Source organism: Ursus maritimus, unplaced genomic scaffold (assembly GCF_017311325.1).
Source record: "Ursus maritimus isolate PB19 unplaced genomic scaffold, ASM1731132v1 scaffold_11, whole genome shotgun sequence".
In the NCBI taxonomy this organism is placed as follows: Eukaryota; Metazoa; Chordata; class Mammalia; order Carnivora; family Ursidae; genus Ursus; species Ursus maritimus.
In genome coordinates, this window is record NW_024423453.1 from 5,544,833 (window position 1) to 5,556,673 (window position 11,841).

The 11,841-nt window shown below is 41.7% G+C and overlaps 1 long non-coding RNA gene across 2 annotated transcripts; it reads right to left on the minus strand.

The window, feature by feature from the left end:
* Nucleotides 1–1,500: 1,500 nt before the first annotated feature.
* Nucleotides 1,501–7,411, minus strand: LOC103661743. Of its 2 annotated transcripts, none has more exons than XR_568231.2 (3): nucleotides 6,625–7,411; nucleotides 4,954–5,209; nucleotides 1,501–2,559 (listed from the first exon to the last, which is right to left on the minus strand). It is a non-coding gene; the product is annotated as an uncharacterized LOC103661743 (long non-coding RNA). The 2 variants fall into 2 exon arrangements; XR_568230.2 differs by lacking the exon at nucleotides 6,625–7,411 and adding an exon at nucleotides 5,408–5,871.
* Nucleotides 7,412–11,841: the final 4,430 nt, after the last annotated feature.

Sequence of the window (11,841 nt, forward strand, 5' to 3'; positions counted from 1 at the left end):
AGGATTATACCTGTCAAATTAAAATAGCCTAGAAAGAAAAAATTATGAATTGCCCTCTTAAACTAGGTTTCGTATTTTAGATTTTATTCTTCTGTCATTTCAGTGAGATTTTGGAAGAAATGAAAGACTTGTTTTCAGCCAGCCATCCTAAAGAAGGAGCCCCTTTATATTGTATTATTTATCTTTGTGCCATCCCTGAACTCAGGGCAAATTTGCAGTTATAATGGTCCAATGTCCCTTTTCAATAGCTTATCCAGGTAGGCCTGTATGGCCTTTCGGGGATCTCTGAGTGCGATTTCCAAACTGCAAATGATGTCTAGAGGGAAACATTGTAGTTCGGACCTGAAACCTATGCCCTACACTCCCCCACCCACATACTGTGCAGAATGCCCACTCTTCTACTACATTAAGGACCCTGGGAATGATGGCAGCATTTTACTTTCACTCCCTAATCTAGATGCGTACTCCTCGATAGCGATACTGTGGTGCTTTCCCCTTCCAATGGGCTCCAGTGTTTGGGGTTTTGTTTTTGTTTTTGTTTTTTTGTTTTTAGTTGGAAGCACCTTGGTAGTTTCTAGCGATTGAAGTACTTGAAGGAGTGTGCAGTGCAGAGGGGAGGATGGGGATGGATGAGACAGGATAATGAGAAAGTTCTCTGGCACGAGACTGGGGAGGGTAAAGAAATTATTCCAGCTTGGGGAGCTTAGAAAGAAATCCTGTAGCAATTCATTTCCCTCCTGGATTGTCAGAGTTGGTCTAGCTGTTTATTCACTTTCTAAAAACTAGTCCTAGAAAAACCATATGATCCATTTGGGGTTTGCAAGAGGTCTTCCATAATTCAGAGGCCTGGCACATTAATTTAATCAGAAACTTGGCTTCCTTTCCATGTTTTCATTTCGTCAATTAAGAGGCATAGCCACAATGGATAGATTTTTTGGGGATGCAAAGAAAATCAAAGTACTGTCAGAGATTTGTTGGGCCAAGGAGACATTCACCTGGGACCACTTTAGAGATCAATTTTCAAAGCCTATAAAAAGTAAACGGAAGTGTACTTTTGTGAGTCTGTTAGCATCTGTACCACTGCGTTATGCACGATCCTGGCCATGTTCATGGTGTGTCTATTCATCACACTGACTCAACAGAAGTTTGCCTTTTTTTGCCAAATGGTAGACATCAAGACCAAATCCATACTTTCCTCACTCCGGCTTCTTGGCAGGAGTCTCTTTTGTCCTTTTAAGTTGTGTGTAAGTTATCTTCGGTATAGCCACAGGAGTTTGGCCTTTTCCCTTCGGGGACAGTCTTGAAGGCTTAGAGACATTTCCCTAATCTAAAATGAATATGAAACTCATTATGTTTGTCTGTCTAAAGTAGATCTCCTCTAGGTAGTTAGTAAGTATGATTTTCATGTCAATGTTATAAGAAGAGAAAAATAGATCTGAGTCCTCCCCTCTGTTAGCTGACACACACATATTCATAGATACAAAGCAAACAGCATTGTGGGGTTATTTGTTTATTTTTTCACTAACAGCAAGTAATTTATTCATTTTAATGCGAGAGAATGTAAAATGGAAGCTTGCATTTGAATTACAGTTTCAATAACCAGAGTCATCATAATTGCCTATTAGGATGATTCTTATGTTTTATAAGCATTGGGTTTTTGGATAACCAATAGCAAATAGAAAGCCCATGTGCCATTTTTTTTCTTTCACAGATTTAATCTATGTGAATAGCTATTCAAACTCTTTTCATTTCAAACTCTATTCAGACTGCTGAATATTTGTCTTTAGTGCTTTTTCTCCCTTGACCAAGATAGTAATTGCCTTTGCTAAAAAAAACAAAAAAACAAAAAAAATCATTTTGCTTATTCTGCCAGCGCTCCATATCCCCTATTCCAATTTGTTTTCTATCAGTTGCTCTGCTGCTCTAGCTTTCTCAATTTCTTCTGATTGAGGACTATTGTCTAAATCTTGTGAATGATTGTTATTAATTTGTCCGAAAAAATATTTTAGTCCACTAGCAACCACTATTGATGGGAGCTGTCATTAGATTTATATACTTGATAACTGCATACCGCAATTGAGCCTTTCCCGCTGACGGTCAATGGCGTCTCAGGCAATGGTGTAAGTGGCGGCACTTATGAAACTTACCAAGTTCTGTAATTGTCAACTCTGATTTTTTTCCACCATGCCTTAAATTAGAGACATATTTGTGCAGTGACCAAGACTTCCAGAAGCCAAATTCCTCTGTTTTCCTGAAGAATGACTTTTCCTAGAGGAGAATAGAGCTCATTTACCAATTTTAGTCAGTCGTTCCTTTGTTTCAGAAAAGCTTGGAATTGAGACAAATTGGAGGAAATGTGTAAGTTTTGACATGAAAAGCGGTGAGATGGATATGAATCTAAACCATACATTTTTCACTCAGCTGTATAGGCTTAAATAGAGCTGGGATAATCTTCTTTTGCAGCTCCAGGCATCAAGAAAAGCGAGTTTCTGCCACAGCAGTGTTTGCAGGCTACGGACAGGTACTACTGGAAGGAGGTGACGTGCTTTCAAGTGGTACCTACGTGAACAGTTTGTTATACTGGTTAGATGTTTACTTTTCGTCCAACATTTTATTATGGAAAATTTCAAAATACAGCCAAGTGGAAAGAATCTTATAATGAACACCCATAAACCCATAAACGAGATTCTACCATTAACATTTTACTCTACTTGCTTTATCACATGCATAACTTTCTATCCTTCCCTTGATCTACCCATCAGTTCCTCTGATTTGTAATGCATTTTATGCATCTTATTTTTAATGCATTTCGGACACCAGTACCTTTCTCCTAAAACCCTTTAGCATGCAGACCATTGAGAGTTCACTATTGGTTTATAGTTTATTTTTCTGTGGGAGTAAAACTTACTGTCTTTGACAAAGTGCATACATACACCGGTGTAACCCAAACTCCTATAAAAATATACAACATTGCCAGAAATACAATCCCCGAAAACTCCCTGTGGCCTGGTCTTCCTTAATCCCCACCCCTACCTCTTATCCTCAGGCAACCACTCCTCTGAGATAGATAGATTTTAACCCTAGGTAAATGTACCTATTTTGGAACCTCAAATAAATGGAACTTTTGCATAAGGCTTCTTTCACTCAGCCTAATTTTTTTCTTCATCCTTGTTCTGCACATCAGTAGTTCATTCCTTTGTATTGCCGAATAATATTCTATTCTTTTTGTGTAAAGAGATTTTCACTTTCCTTGGGTGGAACTGTGGTTGTCAAGTTATAGGAAACGTAGGGAATTTTTTCCCAAAGCAGTTGTAGCATTTTACATTACCAGCAGAGATAACATGTGTGGTTTGCTCGTCCTATCGTCAGTCTTTTTATTTTTACCCTTTCTTTCCATATGAGTGGTACTCATTGTAATTGTAATTTGATTTCCCAGGTGTTTATATTTAATCTCTTTTAGGAAAAAGACAATTAGAACATCGAGTCTACGATTTCAAGTAGACCAGGCTGGAGACAGGGCCAAATAAAAAGCGTGTCAATTTAAGATGAAGTTAAATTAAAATTCCAGATAAATAATAGGTGAGGTGGTATATGGATATAGCACAATTTGTGAAGTGGTTTGTAAATAAGTGAAGTTTGGGAAATGCTGTTATAGAGGAGGTTATTTTTCAGACTTCCTCTATTTCCATGGCTTTTTTGGATTGAATCAAAGTATCAACATGTAAAAATCCTTAAGAAGTGCAGCTATTTTTTCAAAGAAGATGTACAGATGGCCAACAAGTACACAATAAGTTGCTTGGAGTCATGAATAATCAGGGAAACGAATATCAAAGCCACGATGAGATACCACCTCACACCTGTTAGCATGGCTATTACCAAAAAGGGGAAAAAAGAAAAGAGGGAAACCAAAATCAGAGTCTTAAATACAGAGAGGAGGTTGCCAACTGGTGATTGCCAGAGGGAAGGAAGGTGGGGGGATGGGTGAAATAGATAAAGGAAATTAAAAGTACACTTAGTAATGTATAGAATTGTCGAATCATTATATTGTACACCTGAAACTAATATAACACTATGGTAATTATATTTGAATTAAAAAATATAGGAAATAACAAGTGTTGGTGAGGATGTGGAAAAAAGAGAATTTTTCAGGCACCGTTGGGGAAAGTATAAATTGGTGCAGCCACTCTGGAAAACAGTATGGCGTTTCCTCAGAAAAATTAAAAATAGAACTCCTTATGATTCAGCGATTTCATTTCTGGGTATCTATCCAAAGAAAATGACAACACTAACTGGAAAAGATCTCTGTACCCCCATGATCACTGCAGGTGTATTTATAATAGCCAAGATATGGAATCCACCTAAGTGTCCATCAATGGGTGAACACATAAAGAAAATGTGGTATGTATACAATAGAATATTATTCAGCCATAAAAAAGAAGGAAATCTTGCCACGTGTGACAACATGGAAGGAACTTGAGGGCATTATGCTGAGTGACATAAGGCAGAGAAAGACAAATCCTGTATAATCTCACATATATGTGGTATTTACAAAAAAAACAAACTCATAGATACAGAGAGCAGGTTGATGGTTGCCAGAGGTGGGAGTTGGGGGGCGGGCAAAATGCACGAAGGGTTTCAAAGAGTACAGACTTCCAGTTACAAAATAAATCAGTTAAGGGATTATAAGGTGCAGCCTAGTGAGAGCATACATATAGCATAGTTAATAATACTGTAGCGCCTATTTGAAAGTTGCTAAGACACTAAATCTTTAAAGTGCTCATCACGCACACACAAAATGGAGAACCGTAGGTGACAGATGTTAAGTAGACTTATTGCGGTGATCATTTCACAGTAAAAACAAATACCGCATCATTATGCTGTATACCTGAAACCAATGTTATAGGTCAACTATACCTCAACGTAAAAAAAAAAAAAAAAAGACATTTCAATTACCATTGTCCAGAACGGAGTTGTTGAGCTCTGAGATTAGAAGTCCACGTAAGCCTCGGATGAAAATGGTTTCAGGTTTTCATCCCTGCTTCTGAGGCCAGGCTTCGAACAAAGGAAAACTGTATTCCAAAGGCAAAGTAGCGAGGGGGGTATTCGCACCCAGTGCAGCCAGCCGGCTGGCTTTCCTCCCGGGTCCACCATGCCCTTGCTGTGAAATCTAGGCAACTTCCCTTACTTCTCTGTGCTTCGGGTTCCTCATCTATAAATGTGGGGAATAATAGGAACAAATTCACGTGGATTTATGAGGACTAGATGGGTAAAAACATGTACGTAGCACACAGTAAGTACCATATAAGGGATGAGCTACTAATTACTACGGTTGAAGGACAATCATTCAGCCCAGTGGGGGAAGGCTCTGCGGGCCAGCATCTCTAACAGGAATAAGAAGAGTAAACACCTGTAGAAAGCAGAAGGACGTGTATCTCGTCAGCCTGGTGTTTGTTTCCCTTTCTTCCGGTATAGCCACTTGCTCTTCCGTTGGGCAACAGCCTTCCCCCACTCTCAGGGTGGTGGAGGCTGACCTTATTTCCCATTCCTCGGTTTACACTGATTGGTCGAGAGATGGACACTTGATCGCAGTCAAAACGCAGCACTTGATTGTGCGATTTTCACCGGTGCTACTGAGAAAGATTAACTCCCTTTCTTTCTGCCTGAGTTGCGAAGCCAATAAGACATAATGATGGTACTGCTGGGAGTCATTTTGCTGCCCTCTGGGGAGACCTTCGAGAGCCTGAGCTCTAGGCTGAGCTAGAGAGAGAGAGAGACAGAGACTGAGAGAGAAACAAAGTGAGAGCGAGACAGAGAGAGGGACAGCGATAGAGAGACAGAAAGACAGCATGAGAGAAAGACAGGGACAGAGACAGAGATAGACCAAAAGAGACAGAGACAGAGTGAGGTACAGAGACAGAAAGAAACAGAGAGACAGAGAGACCAAGAGAGACAGAGACAAAGAGACAGACTGGTAGAGGGACAGAGACACACAGGGGGAGACAGAGCGAGAGAGAGGAGACAGAGACAGACAGACTGAGAGACGCTGTCACCATTTCAACAGCTGGCTGCATGGATTGGCCCTACCTACACTGGACTACGAGAGGGCCTTTTCTTGCCTCAGCCAGTTGGCTTGGTTTCTGTTACTTGTGAGAACGCTGCTGAGTGCCTCTGTTATCAAGGGCACGTCCTGCAAGATCGGTTCGTGGGCCGGGGGCTTTGCCTGCTTGTGTAAGCTTCTGCCTCTACAGAAACTTCGGCGGTGGTTTGTCAAGACGAGGAGCAGGTCCCCGCAGAGCAGGTTTGTGAAATTCCTCAACAGTCAGAGGCAGGTTTGAAGGGAAGTGCGGCCAGTCGGTTTACTGGGGAGCCCCCACGGGAAGCAGGAAGAGACTGGCTCGTCGCCTGGCCGGCAGGGTCCCCCGGTGCGTGTGAGGCCGGGCAGGCGAGGACGCGTGGGCAGATCCGTGCTCCACAGGCGCTTCCCTGGCACTGCAAACGAGACAAGAGGTCCGCTGCTCGACCTCCCTTCTCCCGGTCTGCCTCTTGGATCGTGGCTGCTGAAACTGCCAGAACCGCTACCACCGGACCTCAGTGCTATCTGATAACCTCTGATAGCAATCCTACCTGCTGTCTTCGGACGCAGACTCCTGTAACAGGATGTAATCGTGTGATTTCAACCGGCCCAGCCATCTGGAAAAGCCGACGTTCAGGCATTTGGTGGCACTGGAAGGAAGCTTGACAGCGCGTTTACCTTCAGTGGCTTTCTAATCACGGTATCCGTTAATGCGGCTTCTTGTTGCAAAGCTGGGTAGTCGCACGTCTGGCCGTTACTATCTCATGTGCCTCGACATTGCAGATCCATAGTCAGGTTCTTTATATTTAGTGGTTTTGTCCCTCCGTGCCAGGAAGGACCTTTTCTGGTTGTCTAGTCCTATGTAGGGGGGAAAGTGCATAGCAGTTGGAAACCACTTAAGGCCACATTTGCATAACAGGAAAGGTTAGGAGGGAGAAATTCTCAGGCACTTCCCATCTAAAGTCTGGATCTTCTCAACATTGAGCCACCATCACCTTATTGGGTACAGTGTTTTTTTAAAAAGTTCAACAGCCAACAAAATACAAAACTTAGTATAATTATACAAAACAGAAGAAACATAACAATTCTACACTGTATGATAGTTTTAAGCCAGGACTCGAGGTCTGAAAGTAGCCAACTGAACTATTTATTGGTACTTATTCCAACTTAGGGGAGAAAGGTTCTGTCTATGAAGGCAAACCAGAATCCGGTATGCCTCCTGGAAGTCTCTGCTTAAAGCAAGCGTGAAAGCAGAATTATGAATACTGCAAGAACACACTAAGAGAATTAGCCAAGTGTATCTGGAAAGATACAGTGCAGGTGTAAACAGGAAGCAATAGCTAATTAACTGTTTACAAAATAGCAAAACTTCAAAGACATTTTAAAACAGTACTGTTATCACAAAAGAACTGTTTGGAACCCAATGTCTTACTGATAATATAGCCCATGAGGTTGCAAATTCAGAGACTGTAAATTTGGAAAAGAATACAAAGATAGTTAATAGTTAGGGGTTTGTTCCTGAAGCTGTTTCAAAAAATAGAAACAGAAGGAAAACTACCAAACTCATTCTACGAGGCCAGTATTACCTTGACTCCCAAGCCAGGCAAAGACCCCATTAAAAAAGAGAATTACAGACCGATATCCCTGATGAATATGGACGCCAAAATTCTCAACAAGATCCTAGCTAATAGGATCCAACAGTACATTAAAAGGATTATCCATCATGACCAAGTGGGATTCACCCCTGGGATGCGAGGGTGATTCAACATTTGCAAATCGATCAGTGTGGTAGATCATATCAATAAGAAAAGAGTCAAGAACCATATGATCCTCTCAATTGATGCAGAAAAAGCATTTGACAAAATACAGCATCCTTTCCTGATTAAAACCCTTCAGAGTGCAGGAATAGAGGGTACATTCCTCAGTTTCATAAAAACCATCTATGAAAAGCCTACAGCGAATATCATTCTCAATGGGGAAAAGCTGGAAGCCTTTCCCTTAAGATCAGGAACACGACAAGGATGCCCACTCTCGCCACTATTATTCAACATAGTACTAGAAGTCCTTGCAACAGCAATCAGACAACAAAAGGGATAAAATGTATCCAAATCGGCAAAGAAGAAGTCAAACTGTCTCTCTTTGCAGATGACATGATACTCTATAGGGAAAACCCAAAAGACTCCACCCTCAAACTAATAGAACTTATAGAGCAATTCAGTAATGTGGTGGGATACAAAATCAATGCTCAGAAATCAGTTGCATTTCTGTACATGAACAATGAGACTGAAGAAAGAGAAATTAGGGAATCGATTCCATTTACAATAGCACAAAATCATACAACAAACAGTCCTTAAATTTGTATGGAACCAGAAAAGGCCCCGAATCTCCAAGGAACTGTTGAAAAGGAAAAACAAAGCTGGGGGCATCACAATGCCGGATTTCGAGCTGTACTACAAAGCTGTGATCACAAAGACAGCATGGTACTGGCACAAAAACAGACACATAGACCAATGGAACAGAATAGAGAGCCCAGAAATGGACCCTCGGCTCTTTGGGCAACTAATATTTGATAAAGCAGGAAAAAACATCCGGTGGGAAAAAGACAGTCTCTTCAATAAATGGTGCTGGGAAAATTGGACAGCTACATGCAAAAGAATGAAACTTGACCACTATCTCACACCATACACAAAAATAAACTCCAAATGGATGAAAGACCTCGATGTGAGACAGGAATCCATCAAAATTCTAGAGGAGAACATAGGCAGCAACCTCTACGACATCGGCCAAAGCAACCTTTTTCATGACACATCCCCAAAGGCAAGAGAAACAAAAGATAAAATGAATTTATGGGACTTCATCAAGATTAAAAGCTTCTGCACAGCCAAGGAAACTGTCAAAAAAACTAAGAGGCAGCCCACGGAATGGGAGAAGTTATTTGCAAATGATGCTACAGATAAAAGACTGGTATCCAAGATCTACAAAGAACTTCTCAAACTCAATACACGAGAAGCAAATAAACAAATCATAAAATGGGCAGAAGATATGAACAGACACTTTTCCAATGAAGACATACAAATGGCTAACAGACACATGAAAAAATGTTCAAAATCATTACCCATCAGGGAAATTCAAATCAAAACCACATTGAGATACCACCTTACACCAGTTAGAATTGCAAAAATTGATAAGGCAGGAAACAACAAATGTTGGAAAGGATGTGGAGAAAGGGGATCCCTCTTACACTGTTGGTGGGAATGCAAGTTGGTACAGCCACTTTGGAAAACAGTGTGGAGGTCCCTCAAAAAGTTAAAAATTGAGCTACCCTATGATCCAGCAATTGCACTACTGGGTATTTACCCCAAAGATACAGACGTAGTGAAGAGAAGGGCCATATGCACCCCAATGTTCATAGCAGCATTGTCCACAATAGCTAAATGGTGGAAGGAGCCGAGATGCCCTTCAACAGATGACTGGATTAAGAAGATGTGGTCCATATATACAATGGAATATTACTCAGCCATCAGAAAGAACGATTATACAACATTTGCAGCAACATGGACGGGACTGGAGGAGATAATGCTAAGTGAAATAAGTCAAGCAGAGAAAGACAATTATCATATGGTTTCATTCATTTTTGGAACATAAGAAATAGGAAGATCGGGAGGAGAAAGAAGGGAAGAATGAAGGGGAGTAAACAGAAGGGGGAATGAACCATGAGAGACTGTGGACTCTGGGAAACAAACTGAGGACTTCAGAGGGGAGGGAAGTGGGTGATTGGGATAGGCTAGTGATGGGTATTAAGGAGGGCACGTATTGCATGGGTGCACTGGGTGTTATATGCAACTAATGAATCATCGAACTTTACTTCAAAAGCCAGGGATGTACTGTATGGTGACTAACATAACATATTAAAAAATAGTTAGGGGTTTGTTTCTTCAACACCTCCTTCAGGATGCTCCCATTAAGCTAGTTTCATCCAATGTTTGACCTGGCTCTCACCAACCAGCACGCAGATAGGTTAATTTCTATAAATCTGAGATGCCAGGTTGGTGAGTTTGAATAATTTAAATGCTTCAACAAACCAATGGGGGCCTCAGCCACTTTAAGAAACTCTTCAGCTATGGTTCTCCATTCAGCCTTAGTCCAGGGAACATAAGAAACTTGAGGTTTATTTAGATCCTCAGAAGACTTAACTTTAAAGAGGTAGATTTTAATAGGTTCAAGAGAGGAGGGAGTGAGGAAAGATTCAAAGAAAAAGGTAAGTTCAGCAGAGAGAATAGAGGAAAATGACAGAGATTTGGGGTCTGAGCTCAAGGCAGCCACCATGAGTTAGCAGACAAAAGAGGTCAGGGAGGGAAACAAAGGCCTTGGAAGCCATTTTGACTTCTTTCAATTGTTTGCTTTAGTTAATTTAGAAATAGTATTTTGCAAAGAGGCCAACTTAGAATCCTGGAAACATCCAGGAACCTCAAGGTACTATTTAAATTGGAATCCCATTCAGTTTTGGGATTCCCCCCCCCCTTCTCTTTCTCTTAAGGAGCCATGGCTTTCTAATTTAATTTTAAGTAAAACAAGTTTGGGGAGATCAGAAGTTTTCCATAATGGCCGTTGAAACTCTATTACTTGTGTTGAAATCACTACACTTCCTTAAAAATGTGCCTGCGGAGGGGCCATGGTTTTTAAACATAAAACTGCCCAGAGTCCCAGTGGGTAGGCACCCTCAAAGCATTATCATGACTGGGACCCCATTTCTTAGAGGTTTTTCAGCAACAACCTGGCTCTGGAAGGAATCAGGTCAAAAGCTAGCACAGTTCCAGTAGGAACGCTCCTATCCTAGCAGGACTCGGACCAAAAGCTGATGCGGTTCCAACAAGCACAGTTCTTACTAGAACAGTCAGATCCCCAAAAGGAATTAGACTGAAGGCCTACACATCTCCAACTGACACAGTTCTGGCAGAAACAGTCCCACCCCGAAAGGGAATCAGACCAAAAGCCAACACAGTTCAAAACTGACACAGTTCAAACAGAAAGAGTCTGGGTCCAAGAAGAAGTCAGACTGGAGGCGAGCACAGCTTCAGTCCCAGACAGGACTCCAACCAAAGAACAAATGGGCACTCTCAGAGATAAAAACAAAACCCAACACCTTCAAACAGATCCTGAATGAAGCCTGGAGAGCTCAGACACAAAGTGGAAAGGTTGAAATCCAGGAGAAAACTTATCCTCAAACCCCAGGGTTGGTGAGAAAGCAGTAAGCCCAATCAGCTCTGTGGGCACCCGCACCTACCTGCTTGCTCACCAGCCTGAGACTCATTTGGGGGTCTTCTCTGGATCCCTGTACAGGTCACTGAATCATGTTAACCTTAAAAATAAAACTGCCAGGGGGCACCTGGGTGGCTCAGTCAGGTAAGCGTCCAGCTCTTGATTTCGGCTCAGGTCATGATCTCAGGGTAATGGGATCGAGCCCTGCATGGGGCTCGGCGTGGAGTCTGCTTGTCCCTCTCCCTCTGCTCCTCCCCCACTTGTGCTCTCTCTCAATCTCTCTCTTAAATAAATAAATAAATAAATAAATAAAATCTTTAAAAAAAAAAGGATCATTGGAGTAATTTCCGACAAGGCCTCCTTACACATCCCCCATACACTATTTTCCTAAGAATATCTGACTATTGGTTTCTGAGGTAAAAGCACCCCTGTCCTCCCCCCCCCCATTTTGGTCAGCTGTAAGCCAAGCAAAGATTTCCAAGTTGGTGAATTAATCCACTGTCTCCTGC